The 21,119-nt window shown below is 48.1% G+C and overlaps 1 long non-coding RNA gene across 2 annotated transcripts; it reads right to left on the bottom strand.

Moving 5' to 3' along the window:
- Positions 1-3,302: 3,302 nt before the first annotated feature.
- Positions 3,303-14,848, bottom strand: LOC129628831 (uncharacterized). 2 transcript variants are annotated; one of them, XR_008702917.1, is made up of 4 exons: positions 14,776-14,848; positions 9,980-10,148; positions 7,098-7,390; positions 3,303-3,580 (listed from the first exon to the last, which is right to left on the bottom strand). It is a non-coding gene; the product is annotated as an uncharacterized LOC129628831 (long non-coding RNA). The 2 variants fall into 2 exon arrangements; XR_008702916.1 differs by lacking the exons at positions 9,980-10,148; positions 14,776-14,848 and adding an exon at positions 8,487-8,757.
- Between the last annotated feature and the right edge of the window lie 6,271 nt (positions 14,849-21,119).

Below are 21,119 nucleotides of genomic sequence, written 5' to 3'. Positions count from 1 at the left end.
ACGGTCCTACTGTACAGCACAGAGAACTATATTCAATATCCTAAGGTAAACTATAATGGAAAAGAACGTAAAAAAAGAATGTATATATATACACACACACATAACTGAATCACTTTGCTGTATAGCAGAAATTAACAGAACATTGTAAGTCAATTATACTGCAACAACAACAACAAAGAATCCTGTAAGGTATTTATGTAATATCCCCATTTTACAGAAGCAAAATTGACACTGAGAAAGATTAAGTCACTTCCCCAATGGCACATAACCAGGGAGCATCGGAGCTAAATTTCGAGTCAGGGTGCAATTTTTATTGCATTAACTTTTTGTCAAGCTCAATTCATTATTGAGCTTCCCTTATTATAGAGAAAACCGAATTAGAGGTGACATATCCCCTCTCCCATCCCTACCTCCACCCCATAAAAAAGACACAGCTCTGCAGTCATGACACTTGGAATCGGACTTGGAATCGGCAGGGAGGGAGCAGACAGCAGCAGGACAATACTTTGGCCACTTGATGTGAAGAGCCGACTCGCTGGAAAAGACCCTGATGATGGGATATACTGAGGGCAGGAGGAGAAGGGGTTACAGAGGATGAGATGGTTGGATGGCATCACCGACTCAATGGACATGAGTCTGAGCAAACTCCAGGAGATTCCTGAAGGACAGGGAAGCCCAGCGTGCTGTAGTCCACGGGGTCGCAAAGACTCCAACATGACTGAGCAACTGAACAAGTTAAATAATGTCTCCATGAGGAATGGATGCCCACGTGTGAAGTTAGGAATAGTCAGAGCTGGCCTGGGGACGCTCCAGGAGAGTCAGTCCAGAGAATCTTTGAACCCGGCAGTGGAGCTGTGAGAGCAACAATATCTTTATTGGAACTTTTAAAAAGAGCTTTTGATTAGCCTGAAACATTAGTGTGACTTATTTTGTCAACTCTGGTAAATATTTAATTATCAAAAATAATAGTGTCTTTTTTTTTTTTTTTTTTTACCTTTTTGAATCTAAATCACAGCAAGAATTTTATTAAAGCTGTCTTGGCAGTGAATGGCATCCTAGCGTGACATCTTTTAACTGACATCCCTATAATTAGAAGGAATTGTCTTTTTATACCACACATTTGAACTGGCTAATTACTCAATGAATATTTAGCTTCTTACATAGGCAAATATTATGTGAAGAGGGGAACTTTCCTGAATAAGTATTCAACCCAGAAAACTTTCCAGGAGCCAGCTATATGACCTAGTCTAACCGAGGTCTTCACCACCGCTCTCTACCCCAACTGTTCACCACCTGCCTGCACCATCTGAGACTCACACACACGCATGGACACACACCCACCCACCCACACACATGCATACCATGTTCTGGCACTTCTATGAAAAACCAAGGGGGCCTTTAATTTTTGTTTGGATTTCTACATTTTTCTTTCTTAATAAAAAATTTCTTAAAATATTTCAACCACTTAAAAAAAATTAAGGAATAATATGATAAGCACCCTTATGCGCACATCCCAGTGTCATAAATAAAACATGACCAATAAGGCTGGATGCCCTTGTACTGCCTCCCATTCCTGCCCACCCTCCCTCTCACTCCCTATTTCCAGGCTCTTGAGTTTGGCCATCTTTGAATTTGGTGTCTGTGTTCCTATGCATTATTCATAAACAGTACCTGGCTTGGTTCTGCATAGCTCACAGCTTTTATAAGTGGTATCGCAGTGGATATACTCTTCTGCAGCATGCTTCCTTAGCTCTGTGATGTTTCAGAGAATCATCCATGTTGATACATGTAACTCCACTTCATTCATTTTTACTGCTGAAAAGAACTCCATTGAATGAGTACTTCACAACTTACTCAACTTATTCATTTCATTGTCCTGTTGCTAGAAATTTTGGTTGCTCCATCTTTTGTGTTTTTTGTTTGCCTGTTTTGCTATTACAAACAATAGTGCTATGATGTCTCTGGTACGTGTCTCTTTATGCACCTGTATGTTTCTCTACAGCATATGCCTACAGTACAGTTGCCCAACTGTAGGGCGATGTATCTTTCACTTTACTAAATACTTCCAAACATTTGTAGTTCAATGGCAACAGATAAGCCACTCGAGAAAAGCTAATGTTTTTAACCCACCTTATGTTTTTTTGGTCAAAACGACGGTGTCAGCATTCCTTTCCAATACTCTCCTGTGTCTCCGGTAACTTTTCAGAAACCTCTTTTGTGTTCCTTTCTCAAAGAGTGCTGGTGTCAGTGAGCCGTCAGTCAAAGGCCCAAAGCCAGGTCCCAGTGAGAAGGCTAAGAAGTCTTACCCGCTTCATGTTCACGCAGGTCACTTTTGAGCTCTCGGAGATGTACAGCAGGCAGGGGGCCGTGATAAGCAACTCAGCCTGACACCCACCACCACCAGGAGTACAGAAGATCAGCGACATGTACCTCGGCTTCCCCGGGGCCTCAGCAGAGGCTGTGAGTCCTCACGTAGCTCAAAAATAGCTCCAGGGGAGGAATATATTGCTTCTACTCTCCTAAGGAGAGTCAAAAAGTCTTTAAGGACTTACCTTGTCTGGGGCTTTGTTGTGGTAGGGGGATCTCAGAGGGTCACAAGTCCTTCAGATCAGAGGAAGAAGTGACTCTCTTCTGAAGGATGGACGAGCACTGTGGGGATGGGAGTAGAAGAGAGATGGAGGGAGCATAGGGTAGCCTGCTCCCCCAGGAATCACCTTCTGTAGTAAGCTGCTGGGTCAGTCCGTCCCTAAACCCTGAAGCATGGGGAAAGGGGCTCCTGTCTGGAGAACTGACCTCTGGTCTTATCAAGGGCTGATGGTCCCAGGCATCCAGGAGGCACTCCAGCAGCATCACCACCAGCCCCATCCAGGGGTTCCCTTCCTCCCAGGTCTGCCAGTCTCCTCTGGGAGGCCAACTTCCTCCCCGCTCAAGCACATGGCCAGGTCCAAGTTCACCAGGGCTTTGGGGAGCTGACTGCCAACCTTTAAGGAGCCTGCTCTCTCTGCAACCTTTCAGGCCAAGAGGGAAACTCCCAGAGTGAGCTGTGCCTGACCCCAGGGGCTTGCCACATTAGGTCTCCTGGTGGCTCCGCAGCCCTGAGACCCATGCTCCACCTCTGCTTATCACATCAACCACCCCCACCCCCCACCCCCCCAATCTCTCATAGGACCTAGTCTCTCATCCTGCAGCTAGGGTGGGGGAGTGGTTTCTTTCTTTCTTTCTTTTTTTTTTTATGTGTTCTTTGGCTATGCTGGGTCTTCATTGCTGCATGGGGCTTTTCTCTAGTTGCCGCTAGTGGGGGCTACTCTCCAGTTGCCGTGTGTGGGCTTCTCGTTGTGGTGGATTCTCCAGCTGCGGAGCATGGGCTCTGGGCACTCCGGCTTCCATAGTGGCTGCTCCGCAGCCCTAGAGCACAGGCTCAGTAGTTGCGGCACATGGGCTTAGTCGCTCCTTGACATGTAGGATCTTCATGGATCTGCACTGGCAGGCAGACTTTCTACCACTGAGCCACCAGGGAAGCCCTCAGGGCTGGTTTCTTTATGGACCTGGTGGTCTCAGGATTGGCTGCCTCTTCGCAAACCTGGAGAGACCGAGTCACAGCCCTCAGTAACTAAGTACTTCCCCTGCGCTGAACTTCCTCCCCTCCCACTGAGGTAAGAGCTAGCCTTTCTGAGGGACCCGGTGAAGCTCAAAACAGAAGCAGTGCCCAGGCCTCCAGCCAGTAGCAGGGCTGGAATTTGCCATCAGAGACTCCTCCACAGAGACAGGAAAGTTCCAAGAAGTTGGGAGCCGAACCCCAGGGGGACCAGGGGGCCCTTATCTCTGCCCCCTGCCTGTGCAGCACCCCCAACCCCACTCAGCTCCGCAACAATGCCTGAACTAATTTCATCCAATTCTACTTTAAAAAAGAAAACCCGGGAAATAATTACTTTAGTCAGACATTATTTACTTAAGTAATTCTTTACTCAAACGTCTTTAGGCTTTATTTTACTAATACTACATAATTACGTAATTGTGCAATTAGGAAGAAATTAAATGACAAATGTTTGCTGAGAACAAATGGAAAAAAAATAGATCCTTTATTTCCCCGAGTGGTCTCAGCTCAGTACATTACATCTTCTTCCCCTCCTCCCAGCTCTCCCCTAGTCTTCCTGCCCCAAGCCTCCCCCAGTGGGGATCAAGCAGGTGGGGTACCTGGACACGTAGCAGCAGATGTGGGCACTCTGAGCTGAAGGTGAAAAGCAGATGCCTTCTAGAACTAACCTGTGTGTCTCCCTGTACAGCCTGACCTCCCTCCCAGGTTTGGGGGCAGGAGTCAAGCCTCCTCTGGGAGATCCATGCCTTCATCCCAAGGCAGCCTGAGAAAAGCAAGCACAGCTGGGCCTACAGATTATCCTCCTGTAAGCAAAGTCCAATTTAGCTCATGCTGCAGGCTCCTGGGGCACCCCACTTCTCAGGCTGAAGAAGAGGGGTTAAGAGTCCCCTAGGAGGAGAGGGAGATGGGAACACATCTGCTTTGCCACCTTCATGGGGACCCACCGTGTCTGCTTGGTACTCTACCCAAGGAAGAGGCACAGCAAGCACCCCAGGACTGAGTAGCTCACGGGGGGACCCATTCCCTTGGACCACCGCTCCTCCTCCCTCCTTTCCTGCTGCAACCCCAGCCACTGTGAAAGCCAATGGAGCTTCCTGTGGCTGAAACTCCAATCAATCAACCACCCACCCAGTGCCTGGCGAGTGTGCCTTTTGTTCAAGTTCTGAGGGGGACACGAAAGACCAGCCAGGCCACCGCTATGCTCATTAATACGTCAGCTGCTTGGAACTTGGCATGTAAAGCAGTGTTATTCACAGTAGAAAGTTTCCTAGTCCAGCCTCCCCGCCCCCCGCCCACACACACACACAAAATCACTTTAAATGTCCCCAGCATCCCGTACCAAGAAGGAGGAGTTTGAGCCATGGACGCGGGTTGTGGAGGTTCACATCTGTCTCCAGCACTTTTAGGCTGTGCCCCTGAACAAATCACTCATCTTGTCCGGCCTCTGTTTGCTCATCAGTAAAATGGGAATGGTGCACACCCTACCAGATTGCTGGGAGGATGAAATGAATTGGTAGCCTTAAGGCATTCAGAACAGCACCAAGGGCTAATAAGCAGGAACTATAGAAGCCAACCCAGAGAAGAAGGGCTGTGGGAAAGTGCCCCTTCCACCCCCACCAGCTCTGAGCTGATGAGGACTCAGGAGCTGGGGCAAGACCAGCAGGGCAGGAGGCTGGGAAAAAGTTGGAAAGGGACTTTGGTCCCCAGGGGCACTGCCATGGTGCCCTGTGGGAGGGACTTCCTGCTGATGGAATGCTCCAGAGAAACTAGGAAAGAGCACAGGGCCCCCCTCTGACATCCTTGAAGGAAACACTTTCCGAGTTGATCCTTCTTTTTTTCCCATCAACACAGGGGATCAAGGGATTAAAGTGACTTCCTCCAATGTCTCTATTCGTTTGTTTCACATAAAACAGACAAAGACCAAGTCTAAGAACTAACAATGGGCCTTTGGTTGTTCACCAAGGGGATGAAACCCTGTTTCTGGCCATCTCAGATGGAACGGAGGTGGGGGAGGGGGTGCCTGATGGGCCGGGACACCCTGAGCCCTGTGGCAGCAGGAGAAGGAGAGGCTGGGGGCTTTGCTCTTCCCACTCCCTAGTCTTCTCTGGGAGAGAAAGAGCAACCCCCTGCAGAGTTTGAATCCCACCACAGCAGCTTGCTATCTGAGTGACCCTGGGCATGTTGTGTGACCTCACTGAGCCTCAGTTTCTTCTTTTATAAATCAGGTCTTATAAAATGATTAAACAATCTTTCATGAGATTGACAAAAGGATTCCATGAAATAATGCACTGAGCTCAGGGCCCTGGTGCATCAAAGAACCTAACACATGGCCAGCCATTCCTTCATTATTATCGTTATTATTTCATGGTGCCATGACTACTCCTGCCACCGTAGATCAGATCTTAGAGGGGTGTCAGGAGAGGGTGCCTTGGAAAGGGGTGGGTTCCAGGCCACTGCACACAGCCATGAGGTCTTCAGAGGAAAAGGGAGGGGGCAACAAGGAAGAGACAGGAGTAAAGATAATTCTCACAGTTGTGGAAGATGGGGCAGTTCAGAACCAGGGTTGCTGTCCCCGTGCGTTGCCCAGATATGAGAGACCGACTGGGACCTCTCTGCAGAAGGCAAGCTTCCACCCAATAGGGAGGAAATTCTACCCTCTTCTTTCCAGCATCCTCCATGTGCTGTGCTTAGTCGCTCAATCATGTCCGACTCTTTGCAACTCTACAGACTGTGGCCTGCCAGGTTCCTCTGTCCATGGGATCCTCCAGGCAAGAATACTACAGTGGGTTGCCATGTCCTTCTCCAGGGGATCTTCCCAACCCAGGGATGGAACCCAGGTATCCTGCATTGCAGGCGGATTCTTTACCAGCTGAGCCACCAGAGAAGCCCAGCATCCTCCATAAAGCTTATTTCCAGGAGCTCCTTTGTGGACTTGGGGTAAGAGCCACTTGTTCTTACAGAAGGCTAGCCTCAGAAAACTGCATTTTTAAAGATTTTCTGGTATTGACCTTTGGCAAACCGCCTGCCCACGGCTCATCTCCCTTGTCTGTCCTCTTGGCTTCAGTTCATGGGGCTCAGCCTGGGCGTGTTCTGCTAACCAGGGCTCCTGCTGTGGCCACGATCCCACCCTGCATTTGCTGGACAGCTGGGTTTAGTGTCCTCCATCTGCTTTTGCAGCCCCTGATGCCAGCCCGGCCCCTATACTGCCTTTGCTGCTGCCCCCTCATGGCCTCAGCCACCTCCTAGCCGAGGCAGGTGTCCCCACCTCACTCTATGTTGTCCTTTTTCCCAAGCAGCTACAAGGTCAAGCAGCAAAGAAGCCAGGGAAGCCAGAGGGAGATCAGCCACACCCCTAGTCTCTGGGTCCAATTTCAAGTTTAATTCAATGCAATGGATATTTATAGAGCATCTAACACCAGAAGGCTCAGAACCTGTAAGTGAGTGTGTATGTGTGTGTGTGTGTGTGTTGAGGGATTCTCTGAGGGGATAGATGGAGACTTACCTTTGTTGGTTCAACTCATATCTTTCAAAAAATGAAATTCAGGACTCCTTTGAATGTTCTGTAGACGCACTACAGCCAGCCAATACTGACCGATAGATGAACTGAGTTTTTGAATCCCAGGGCTTTCTCGCAAGTTGGGTCCCCAGGGTCAGGAGGAAACCCTACTCCAGCAGACTCCAGCTGCTCCAAATGTCTCCACTAAGCCTTGGCTTTGCCTCCTGTGGCTCACTGGCTGAGAGCTGGTAGTAATCAGGATAAGTCTGCAATTAACAAGGTCTCCCTCCTGGTCTAACCTTAAGAAGGACAGAGACAGTCAGCGCGCAGCCTGCCCTCACCGCCTCCGCAGTGCTGTTTGTTAGCCTCACAGATTATTATTAGAGACGCTGCAAAGCTAATCACCTCCCTGGTGGACACCCCGCCTCGCTGCCCCCAGCTCCTGCTCCTACATCGTCTGAGTTTGACCTGACATCCCTGGGCTCCCAGGCTGCCTGCTGGCAGCTCCCAGGGAGGAGCAGAGGTGAGCCCCCCTGGGCAGGACTGCAGGATCATCTCCTCCAGGAGGATGACCTTTGCCCAGAGCCCCCAAGGACCGGGGCTGGGGACATAGAGGGGTGGGGAGGAAAGGGAAAAGAAGAAGGAGAGGGAGGAGGGATTTTGGAGAAGTGCTGTAAGCTGGAAATGCCTTGGCACTTATTCATCTCTGGTTAAGCCCTTGTTAGTACATCCAGAAGGATACACACAGGGAAAGGCAGGAAGACCAGGCGACGGCCTCCCCTCCCACAGATCAATGTTGGGTAATGGAGGAAGGTCATTAGCAATTCTCTCTTTCCCCAAAAGACTACAGAAGAGAAAAACAAACTTCAGTTCCAGCAGAAGGCATTTAAGTAACCCAGGGGAACGACTTCCTCATTGTGAGGAGGATTTGCATCCCTAGATAATTTCCGTGCCTCCTTCTGCAGCCCAGCAGCCCTCACCAGTTTTCACCTGGCTTTTCCCCTGCTTGGACCTCCTGGGGGACCTCCAGTGGGTGAGAGGAACTCCAAAGGCAGGAACTTAAATCCTTTATAGCCATGCCCTTGTCATTGTCACTTCAGGGCACCCTTTTGGCCTATCTAATCCCCACCACTCCAGCGTTCTTCTGGCCTCAAGTTCATCTGCCCCCCAGCCTTGTTCCCAGGGTAGGACCCATGCCTCACACATGTCTGAGCCTCCTCCCTCCTAAGAGCAGTATCACACACAGAGAACATAATCAACAGATACCATGTGCTTAATATGAGGGTCAGTGTGAGTCCTGGTGTTCTGGTCATTTGTAGGATGTTATAGAGTTTTAGAATCACATGGAAGGAGAGCAAGAAAGGGAATGATCGATCAGTGACAGGACTTTATTACCTCACATCTTCCTTGTGACCACCCTATTGGGTAGGCATTATTATTCCCATTGATGGGCTTCCTTGATAGGTCAGTTGGTAAAGAATCTGCCTGCAATGCAGAAGACCCCGGTTCGATTCCTGGGTCGGGAAGATCCGCTGGAGAGGGGATAGGCTACCCACTCCAGTATTCTTAGGCTTCCCTGTGGCTCAACTGCTAAAGAATCCACCTGCAATGCAGGAGGCCTGGATTAGATCCCTGGGTTGGGAAGATCCCGTGGAGAAGGGAAAAGCTACCCACTGCAGTATCCTGGCCTGGAGAATTCCCTGGACTGTATAGTCCATGGGGTTGCAGAGTCCAACTCAACTGAGCACCTTTCACTTTCAATTTCACTTTGATGTATTTGCAAACTGAGGCTTAGAGAGGTAATTTGCCCAGGGCTGTATAGCCAGTAAGTAACAAAGTTCTGGGATATGAATTGAGGCCTAACCCAAAAGCCTAAATTTCCTTCACTATGGGATGTCCACCTTAGTCAAACCTCCCTTAGATGTGAGGTCAACTTGACCTTGTTGTTGTTTAGTCACTAAGTTGTACCTGAGTCTTTGCAACCCCATGGTCTATAGCCCACTAGGCTGCTCTGTCCATGAGATTTCCCAGGCAAGAATACTGGAGTGGGTTGCCATTTCCTTCTCCAGGGGATCTTCCCGACCCAAGGATCGAGCTGGAGTCTCCTGCATCAGGCAGATTCTTTACCACTGAGCCACCCAGAAAGCCCTGACTTGACCTAGCCTCCTATTATAGAACTCACACAGGATTTACACAAATGTGAGACAAGTGAGATATCACATCTCATATCACATCCATAGCCTCACCACCCCTTTGGAAGAATCCCATTTCACTTAGTGATTTCTGAGAGTGAAAGGTACTCTCTAATTCAACAAATGTTCAGTAAGTAAACTGAGTGCAGACGCTACGCCAGGTTCTGCTGTAGCTGCCAGGAACGCAGCAGTGAACAAGACAGATAAAATGCCCTACTCTCTCAACAACAACAAACAAATAACCTGATTAAAAAATGGGCAAAGAACTTGAATAGATATTTCTTCAAAGAGGAAATACAAATAAATGGCCAATAAGCACATGAAAAGATGCTCCACATCACTAATCATCAGGGAAATGCAAATCAAAACCACAATGAGAAATCACTTTACGCCCATTAGGATGGCTATTACCAAATAAACCAACCAACAAACAAAAACAGATGAGGATGTGGAGAAATTATAACCCTTGTGTCCTGCTGGTGGGAATGTAAACTGGTACAACCCCTACAGAACACAGTGTGGCAGTTTCTCAAAAATTAAAAATAGAATTGTTACTGAGTCCAAGCCTGTACTACTTGCCACAGGACCGGCCAATAAATTGAGAGATACATTTAGGGGGGCGAGGAATAGCGACTTTATTTGCAAATCCAGCAGACAGAGAAGATGATGGACTAGCATCCCCAAACACCATCTCACCTGAGTCAGAATTCAGGCTTCTTTTATACTACAAGGCTAGGAGGTGTGGTTGGTGGGTGACAATTTCTTGGTGCCAGAATCCTTTGTTCTTGCAGCTATCCATGTCGATCTGGTCATAACATTCCTCAATCAAGACAAATGTTATGCTCTATTCTGCAACTTGTTGTCTCTGTATGAATGAGAAAGGGTTATACCTTTCAAGGTCAGAGCCCTGAGCATAGGCTGCCCTGTATATTTCAGGCTACAGGCAACATTCTTTTACAAAGGTGCAGAGCCAGCATGACTAAGCACAGGCCACAGAGCACAAGGGTTAGAGCTAAAGCAATAACTCCAACATGGAGTCAGGTTTGTTCTGTTACAGAATTATCATATGATCCATCAACTCCACTTCTGGGTATTTATCCAAAAGAATTGAAAGCAGAATCTCAAAGAGATATTTGCATACGCATGCTCACAGCAGTATTATTCACAAGAGCCAAGAGGTGGAGGCAACCCAAGTGTCCATCCAACTGTAAACAAACAAAATGTGTGGAATTTACATACAATGGGATATTATTCAGTCCTAAAAAGGAAGGAAACTATGATTCATGCTACAATATGGATGACCCTTGAGGATGTTATGCTAAGTGAAATAAGCAAGTCACAAAAAGTCAAATACTGTATGATTATACTTACATGAGGCCCCTAGAGTAGTCAACTTCATAGAGACAGAAAGTACAGTGATGGATGCCTGGGGCTGGGGGAGAAGGGCTGCAGAGTTATTGCTTAATGGATCCAGAGCATCAATTTTACCAGATGAAAAACTTCTAAAGATGCAGTGTGAATATATTGGACACTGCTAAACTGTAAAGACTGTAAATTTTATGTGTCCTTTACATAATTTAAAATTTTAAAAAAAATTTTTAAGAAATCCCCTGCTCTCATGGAGCTTCCATTCCTGTACTGAGTGCATGTCCCGCTGACGTTCTCCTCCCAGACCTCTCCCTTCCTTTCCCCTTCCATGAGTGGGAGGGCTCAGGCAGGAAGTTAAGCAGCCATCAAGGTTCATAGCCCTGCCCTGCACACTCACACTTGATACCCCCACTTTCTTTGTGTTCACACGTGCTAAGCCACTTCAGTCGTGTCCGACTCTTTGCCACCTTATGGACCATAGCTCACCAGGCTCCTCTGTCCATGAAATTCTCCACAGCAAGAATACTGGAACAGGTTGCCATGCCCTCCTCCAGGGGATCTTCCCAACCCAGGGATCGAACCCTCGTCTCTTAAGTCTCCTGCTTTGGCAGGTGAGTTCTTTACCACTAGAGCCTCCAGGTCTCAACAAACTGGAAGGGTCAGGCCAGCTCCTCTCCTGACCTCCTGTTGTTTGCTCACTCTCACTGGCAACCCCTGGAGGAGAGTTATCACAGCCAGTTATCACCTCCACTATCCTGGAGGATAGTGGTCATCACAGCCCCGCTGGAGGCTCCTTGAAGGCACAGCTCCAGTTCACCTCTGGAAACCAGAGGCCTTCTTGTTCTCACCCCCCCAGACTCTTGGAGCCAGGAGTTTGTTGGCTCGTCACAATCACTCGAGGGGTGTGCATGTGTGTACACACACACAACATAGGGGTGGGAAGGTGGAAGAGGGAGGGGTCCTTTCAGTAGGACCACAGATGTAGCCAGCTGCCCACAGGCCTCCAGCAGCCTGGTCACTCCCCAGAGAGCCCACCTGCCGCTAATTGTTTGTTGTTCTGCAGCCGAGGCAGCCTCTCCCCCAAAGTCCTCACTGTCCAGGTGTTGTCGTCGGCCAACCCCATCAGGCGGGGCCGGCCTGGGGTCTGGCTCTCGCCTGTCAGCCCTGACATCTTCAGTGGATAATGGAACGCAAGGATGTGAGAGGCAGAGCAGGTGCATGCTAATGAGGAGATCAATTTTAATTATGATTTTAATTAAACACCCGATCCAGTAGGAAATATGACAAAAACTGGGCTGGGGTTGTGCAGCCTGGAAGGAGGGAGGGCTGTGGGGGGGAGGGAAGGCGCCTCAGTCATCCTCAGGATTTAAAAGAATAAAGGGCAACACTGATGGGAAATCGAGAAAAACCTGTGCCACCTGAATTTTTCACCCAGTGAGGCTTTTCCTTCACAGAGTGCTCAGAGATCTCGACTCCTGCAGAGAGGGCATTGGCTACGAGGAGACCTTGGAGAGGGCCAGGCCTGCTCTCTGTTCACCTGGGGAAATCGAGGCCCCAGGGGCGGGGGGATGTGACTGTCTTGCCTCTGTCCCTATAATGTGCTGTCCAGGCCTCTGATCAAGTAATGATCACAAGCATGTTCCTTACCTCCTCCCAGCCCCCATCTGCTTATATCAAGTGTCTACAAAGCAAGGGCTGTTTGTGCGATGCAAGCCTTCAGGGGCAAAACCACGAGCGGACACAGAGAGTAGCTGATGCTCATGGTGGTCATGCCTCCTCTACCACAAAAGAATTTGGTGTCATAAAGGATCATCCCCAAACTCCACCTTCCACTGGTACTCTTGAACAGTACCCAGCATGTAATAGGCATCTAGGAAATGATGTGCAGTGAATAATTAGATGACAAAGAAAGTCCCTGAAATGTAAGGAGAAGTCAGGAGTGCACCTGATTAATCAGTTATTCTCAAGTCAGGATATCAAACTTCTCAACGCTGCTTCATGGAAGAAATCACCATGTGCCCTGGGTGTGTGCCCTGTGTGTGCATGTCTGTACGCACATTGCTATGTATTGTGTGCACACATTGCTATGTGTTGTGTGCAATGTAAGTGGTGGCAGATGACAGCAGCTAGTGGAGTGGAAACCCAAGGGGCCAATGGAACTAATGCTGCAGGACTCTTGATAGAAGAGAATTCTAGAACAGAATGGCAGAATTGCCAGAGACCCAAGTAGAACTTTTAGCAGTGACAGAGATGTTCCATATCTATACTGCCTGATACACTAGTCAGTGGCCACATCTTACTATTGAGAATTTGAAATGACTTCTGTGACTGAGCACCTGAATTTTGTATTTAATATCAATTCATTTCAATTCAAATAGCCACACGTCGCCAGTGGCTACCATATGGCACAGTGCAGTTGTAGACCACCTAGTCAAATTCTCTCTTGGTCCAGCAGAGGAAACTGAGGACCAGAGAAGTAGCCCTTGGACATCACCCAAGCTCATGCAATGGCCTTCACAGGCAGCATGTTAAAACTCCTTTCTGAGACTTCCCTGGCAGTGGTTAAGACCCCATACTTCCAATGCAGGAGCGTGGGTTCCATCCCTGGTTGGGGAACTAAGATCCCACATGCCTTGTGCTATGGCAAAAAAAAAAAAAAAAAAGACTCCATCCTGTATAGATTTCTGGGTACATAAACAGAATGCCTGTCAGGGGGTTTCACTCCTGGGAATGTTGATAGAGTCCCTTTGTAAGGCCTAAGGACTACTGCGAAAAAGATTCTCTTCTGGTTCTTACCAGAGAACTGGTGAGAACCCAGTGATTGCTTCTGCCTGGTCTCCATCACCACCAGTGCCCCAGCAGGCAGGGCCCATCTGGTTCTTCCCAGCTAGGTAGTGTGAGGTCTTCCTAGACTCTCAATCCACAGCTAAATTCTTGTCACTGGCGTGAACAGAGAAGCTGAGATTGGAGATGGTGGCAGAAGTTAATTGGGATTAGATGCGCACGTTCCATGGTTAACAAAAGCACAGATGGTCCAGAGCCACTTCTTAAGCCAGATCATCTTCTAACTACTCTCCTCTCCTCCCTCTCTGCTTCCTCCTCACCCTACCTCCAGTGATCCGCCTCCCCAGGTGCTCTGAGAGGTATCGATTGGGCTGTTTCTCCTTCTTGCAAGTTATGACTCAATATCAGTTAAACCTTTTCCATAATAAATGAGGTCATCACAAGAGGAATGGAGAAAAAAGGAACTTCAGGCCTCACTCTGACACACCCATCAACCCCTTCTTCCCTTCCCTCGTGTCTCCTGCTGTCTGCTTCACTCTTCGAGCTGCCAGTGGAAGAGACAGAGTCAAGAGACCCACAAATCACTACTTATAGTCAGGACACAAAGGATGTCTGCTGTCAAAACACATTTCAGACTCCCAGATTGGCAGCGACCGCAAGTCAGGGAAAAGCATTGGCTACAAATCCCCAGAGAATTCCCCCAGCCTTCCCCCAAGGCCCCTCACTGTTGGGGCAATTGAATTCCAAGCTTCAAATGAACTCTGGTTCTCAGTCTGGGAGCCAGTTCACCTTCTAGGAAAGACCAGTTCCAAATTCGCTGTTTCTTTCATGTAAGTAAGGGATCAAGAGGGCTTCCCCGGTGGCTCAGTGGTAAAGATTCCACCTTCAGTGCAGAAGACTCACCTAGACTCACCTTCCATCACCTCCCATGTCAGGGAGATCCCCTGGAGGAGGGTATGGCTCCTACTCCAGTATTCTTCCTGGAGAATCCTATAGACACAGGAACCTGGCGGACTACGGTCCACAGGGTTGCAAAGAGTCAGACATGATTGAAGCGACTGAGCATGCACACAAGGGATCAAGAAGAACAGAAAGTTAAGCAATTTCCATCTGTGATCCAAATTGTTCCTTCCAAGTCTGAGCAGGTTCCCTAGCAGCTGGACCCTGGGGTGTGGTCATATTATCCTTAGACCTGACTCCGATTGGTGAGTTCAGTACTCTCCAAGCAGATCCGAAGCAGCCTCGCTGTGGACACGGCAGTCTTCCTGCAAAGGAAGGACCCTGCCTGTCAGAGACCTGTTAGCAGAAACAGACAAAAATGTAAGAGACAGCCTGCTGACCTTCTGGAGCACGAGGGGAAAGAGGCATGTGCATGGCGAGAAGGCGGCGTGTGGCGGCAGGCGATGACGTCATCATCGCGCGAAGGGCCAGGGCCAAAGAGCCAGTCACCTTGCACACTGGCCCTTCTCACTCTAAGTGGGGGTCTCCGTAGAAGAAAGAAATTCTCTTTGTAAAAGAACTGGCAGAGAGGTTTTACAACTCCCAATCAGCAATTCCTTTTATCTCTGTCTTAAGGAACTCCTTTCTGAGAGCAGAGTATCCACTAAAGGAACCAGTCAGTGCCCCTCTGATGCCGGGGCCCAGCGCTCCTACCTTTTTCAATTCATTTCAGTAAAGTCATGGGGCAACTGCTCTGGGCTTTCTCCTTCTTCCCCACACCCAAGGACCTCTTCCCTTGCTAGACAATGTCTATTTCTTTAAAAATAGGATTCCAGGCTTCCCTGGTGGCTCAGATGGTAAAGAATCTACCTGCAATGCAGGAGACCCAGGTTCAATCCCTGGGTCAGGAAGATTCCCTGGAGGAGGGCATGGCCACCCAGTCTAGTATTTTTGCCTGGAGAATTCCACGGACACAGGAGGAGGCTACAGTCCATGAGGTCGCACACAATTTAGTGACTAACGTGCACACACAATAGGGTTCCACTTCTGCAGAACAATGGCTCTGGAGAGTGAAGTGGGAGTGGGGCTGTGGGTGGGGAAGCAAAGGGAAGAGCAGAAATGGAAGCAAAGAAGAGGAGTGATGGACACCATGTCTTAACTTCTGTTCAGATTCTTGCCTGAATCAGTTTTGTCCCCAGCATTAGCCTGTCTCCGAGGGTTCTTCTGCTTTGGGTGACCTTAAGCACCCCTGAAGGTGAAGGCTAAGTTCTGGAAGACCTGGATGGCCAGGTCTTCCCAGTTATGGGAAACCTGTTTGCAAATGTAAACTGAGGGCCAAATAACCACTACAGAGCCCCAGGCTCACTTGCATGTACTCAGTCAACCGGAGATGACGCCAGGCTCCAGACCAGCTCCAGGTGGGCATGCTTGCCACACATCTCCAGGGTACTGCTTTCAAAGCCAAACAAACACACTGTTATTTTAAACTGCACGCCTACACAGTGCTCCTAGGAGAATCTTGGCAGGGAGACCAGCAGAGAGACGAAGATTTCAGCCTGACAGCCAGAGAGACCCACATCTTGCCCCTGACCCTGAACGAACATGTTTTTTTACCTGCCTGGAACTGTCTTCCCATTACTATGCTTTGCTGGCAATTAGCAAGCCCTGACCAACACGCAAGAACTTTATTAGGACTGATAACATCTTCCGTCATCCCAGGCTTTCTGCCCAAGATCACCATATGCCCCATAGGCAAGATCCTCTTCTGCCCCTCTCCTCTGGGAAGGGCATTTATGAATGGAGTTGCTCCTCTCCCAAATAGAAGATGTTGCAACCAGGGCTCAGAGCTTAAGGAAAATGCTGGCAGTGAGAGAATAAATCCAAGTGGAGTCTGGACATCCTCATCTTTGAGCTTTTTTCACACCTACTGACTGCAGCAAATCCATCAACTAGTATCTAATAAGCACCTATTACAAATGAATGAGGCATCACCGGAGACTCACAGATGTCTAAGATGAGACACCCCTTCTCACTTAAAGAAATTTACACTTTTTTTTTGAGGAGATATAACCAGGGCACACTGGTGGCTGCTGCTGCTGCCGCTGCTAAGTCACTCCAGTCATGTCCTGACTCTGTGCGACCCCATAGACGGCAGCCTTCCAGGCTCCCCTGTCCCTGGGATTCTTCAGGCAAAGAGCTCTGGAGTGGGTTGCCATTCCTTCTCCAATGCGTGAAAGTGAAAAGTGAAAGTGAAGATGCTCAGTCGTGTCCGACTCGTAGCGACACCATGGACTGCAGCCCACCAGGCTCCTCCATCCATGGGGTTTGCCAGGCAGGAGTGCTGGAGTGGGGTGCCATTGCCTTCTCCAACACTGGTGGCTACACGGGTGTAAACTGGGGGATCCATTCACAGGGAGCGCAGCACAGCTGTTCTGGGGGTGATGCCCATGCCCATGACCCCTGCCAGTGTTACTCACAACAGGAGAAGCCACCAAGAGCTGTAGAATAAGAGGGGCTGACTGTGGGGTGAAGAGATGGAAAGCCTTCACCAAAGCCATGGGGCTTGAGTGTAGCTTAGAAGGTTGATTTGGGATGATTTGGTTGAATTGGAAGGAGATGGGTGCAGAAGACATTGCAGTGAGTAAAATCCCCTGAGACAGGAGATCTGGTCAGAAAAACCCAGAAAGAGTTCAAGAGCCACTGAAAAGAACCATTTGGCTGGAAAGAAGAGTTATGGGAAACCTGTTTGCAAATGTAAACTGAGGGCCAAATAACCACTACAGAGCCCCAGGCTGAACTCTGTCCTATTAGAGACCTGCGTCCTAGACCTTCCTAGTAATAACAAAGGGACCTTGGGTTTGAGTTGAGCCTTGAGGCTCAGATGGGGATTAGTGGCAGATCCCCCCAGGTGGCTGCCCACAGTCCTTGAGCCGCAGGGCTTTGTTCAGCCTCTGTCTTGAGGCCATCTCCCTGCCTCCTCCTTCCCTGGAGCTTCATGCCCAGCACCTTAGGATGGCAGGAGCAAGCTTTCCCATTCACATTTCCACACTTCCAGTAGAGCCCTGCCCCTTCTTCCTGCCCAGCAGCTCCCTGGCACCTGCACCTTCCCTGCCTCCCTCCCATCCCAGTGGAGATAGAGACCAGCCCTCTCTCTGTTTCAGATCTCACTCAAAACACTGATTTTTTTGTGAGGGACCTGTTGCACTGATTATGCTTTCTCACCCTCGAATTGTCAACGTCCCTTCCCTACTCGAACTTTCCCATCACTATTCAAATATGCTCTAGAATCCCCCATTTAAAAATCAAATCCTTCATTGACACTACATCCACCTCTATCGTCCTATCTCCGTATTTACTCCCTTCACAGCCAAACTGCCCCCAAAGCCTCAGATCCAGATGCTTCTCCCACTGTCTTACTTCACCCTCCCTCCCACTGCGTCCTCCACATTCCCTCCCACACACACCACACAACACACATACCTCGGAAACTGCTTTTGCTAGGACTTCCAGTGACCTGCGAGCTGCATGTTGAGTCGCTTCAGTCATGTCCGACTCTCTGCGACCCCATGGACTGTTACCAGCCAGGCTCCTCTGTCCATGGGATTCTCCAGGCAAGAATATCAAGCAGATTGCTGTGCTCTCCTCCAGAGAGTCTTCCCAACCCAGGGATCAAACCCACGTCTCTTATGTCTCCTGCGTTGGCAGGCAGGTTCTTTACCACTAGCGCCATTAGTGACCTCCAGGTGGGTAAATCCCATGCACCACTTTCCAGCCCCACAGGTCTTCTTGGAGGTCCTGGACTGCGCCACTCTCTTAACCAGACGCAGGCCTTCCGACGTGATGTTCCCATTACTTGGAATGTTCTTTTCACACTCTTTACTCTGCAAAATCTTTCTTACACATGGGTCCAAGCCTAAATGTCACCTCCCAAGGGACCTTCCATGAAACCCCCAATGTAATTAAGGTCCTCCTGTTGTATTATCTTATCACACTCTGTTATTTTGTTTTGTAGCACTTATAACAGTTTGTAAATATACTTCTACTTTGACTTTTGTTTAATATCTCACTGCCACAGAACCATAAGCTCTATGACAGCCATGGAGGAGTACACAACCACTCACCATTGTATCTTCTGAACACAGCATCTGGCATATAATACGTCAACTGTGGATAATTGTTAAATGAACAATCCAATGAAAAAATCACCACTTTCCCCAGAATATAACGTCAATGATCAGCAGATGCAGCCTGCAGCAAACTGGCTTAGCATCTCCCTATGCCTTCATTCCCATCTGATGTGGTTATGACCAAGCAACAGTGATCTTTTGTTTCTGAACTCTCAGAAGAACTTGCAAGTCTTGACCACCTAGAATGGGCTGTCTGAGCCTGGCTCATGGGGGAGTTTGGGTAGCATCTCTAAGGCTGACCTGCTCTGGGCCACAGACAGACTCAGCAGGGTTTCAGCCTTTTTATTAATTTTTTAATTGATTAATAAGCAAATTCAGTTGAATAGGTAAAGTGTTTCACAAGCTGACCCATTCTGCTTTCCAACTCCTCTGCTCCTATAAACAGTTGCTACAAATGTAGTGACTTAAAACAATTGATTGTCTTAGAGAGAAACACTGGGCTTCCCTGGTAGTTTAGATGGTAAAGAATCCATCTGTAATGTGAGACCCCAGTTCGATTCCTGGGTCGGGAAGATCCCCTGCATAAGGGATAGGCTACCTACTCCAGTATTCTTGGGCTTCCCTGGTGGTTCAGACAGTAAAGAATCCGCCTGCAATGAGGGAGACCTGGGTTCGATCCCTGGGTCAGGAAGATCCCCTGGAGGAGGGCATGGCAACCCACTCCAGTATTCTTGCCTGGAGAATCCCCATGGACAGAGGAGCCTGGAGGGCTACAGTCCATGGGGTCGTAAAGAGTCGGACACGACTGAGTGACTAAGCACAGCACACAGTTTCCAGAGTTCAGAAGTCCAAAATGGATCTTACTGGGCTAAAATCAAGATGTTGGCAGGGCCACATTCCCTTCTGAAGACCAAGGGAAGAATCTATCTCCTTGCCTTTTCCAGCTGTTAGAAGGCACTCGCATATTTCATGTCAAGCCCCATTCTTCCATTAAAGCCAGGACGATGTGACGATATGCTCATGTCAAAGCCTGGTGGTCGAGTCCTTCTCATACTGCCTTCTCTCTGCTTCTCTCCCTTCTGTCTCCTCTTCCTACTTATAGGTACCCTTGTGATTTCACTGGGTCCAGCTAGACAAGCCAGGATAATCTCCCACCCCAAGCTCAACCGATTAGCAACCTTAACTTCATCTGCAACGCCTTTGCCACATAACCCAGTTTATCCACAAGTTCTAGGGACTAGGACAATGATACCCTTGGAGAAGCATTATTCTGCCTACCATCAATCTCACTTCCCTCTACCTCTTATTCCAAACTCAACATTAAAAAAAAATTTTTTTTATTGGACTATAGTTGCTTTACAATGTTGGGTTAGTTTCTACTGTATAGCAAAGTAAATCAGTGATATGTATACATGGAACTCCCTTTTTTAAATTTCCTTCCCATTTAGGTCACCACAGAGCACAGAGTAGGGTCCTGTCTACATTTTAACCACAAAGAATTCGAGACTTTGAGCCATTGTTCTGAAGAACCAGGGTTTCGGGAATGAGGATCTACAGAAAATCACATAAGTTATCTCTGAAGATTTCTCTAATATCCTCTGCCTCTTTTAACTCTTCCTACTGTGTGTCACTTCCAATTTTCTCACCTGAAAATGAGGAGAAAGATGCCTGCTTCTCTGGGTCATGTGAGGATTAAATGTATTAACATTTGTACACTGCCTAGGAAGTGAGGACAGTGAATTAAAAAAAAAAAGCTTATGCTCTGACTTCAGAAGTCTGGGTTACAATTTTGATTTCCAACACTTAAGACTTATGTGACCCCAACAGAGTATTTAATCTCTGTAAATTCCCTTGAAACTTCTATTTCCTTAATTGTAAAGAGAGGGTATCAATAATACCTATCATAGAGGGTGCAGTGAGGATCAAATGAGATAAATTATGCAAAGTGTTTTGGCATATAGTAATTGCTCTATAAGATTGGGTATTATGATTATTACACCAGAATCCCTAATAAATTGTAGCTGTTCTTTGTTGTGATGGCACTTTATTTCATTCCTTTATCTAACAAACTCTCAAATCTCAGCTTAAGTATTACATCTTCAGGAAAGCCTTCTCTGTGTCTCCCAGCCAGAGGTAGTTAGTTATTTCCCCTGTGTATTCCTACAACACCCAGCCCACCTGTCTATTACAGCATCAGTACACTAGATTGATTTAGTGTCTGTGTACACCCCACTCCACCACCACCACAAATACAGAAGGCTGAGCTACTTGAAAGTAGATTCCAGGCCCCATTCATTGGCATATACGCGGTGCCCACTTCAGGCCCTCGGCAATACTGGTGGTCCAGTGGCTAAGACTCTGTGCTCCCCATGCAGGGGGTCCAGGTTCGATCTCTGGTCAGGGAACTAGAATCCACATGTCCCAACTAAAAAGGTCCCGCATGCTCCAACTAAAGATTGCTCATGCCACAACAAAGGTCTAAGATCCCACGCGCTGCAACCAAGACCTAGCACAGCCAAATAATAAATAAATACAAACAAATATTAAAAAAGGAATGTCTATTGACTAAACAAACAGAATTCTAGGTTACTGATTAGAAATTAGCATAACATAAAATG

Source organism: Bubalus kerabau, chromosome 15 (genome assembly GCF_029407905.1).
Source record: "Bubalus kerabau isolate K-KA32 ecotype Philippines breed swamp buffalo chromosome 15, PCC_UOA_SB_1v2, whole genome shotgun sequence".
NCBI lineage: Eukaryota > Metazoa > Chordata > Mammalia > Artiodactyla > Bovidae > Bubalus > Bubalus kerabau.
This window is presented reverse-complemented; position numbering and strand designations above follow the sequence as displayed.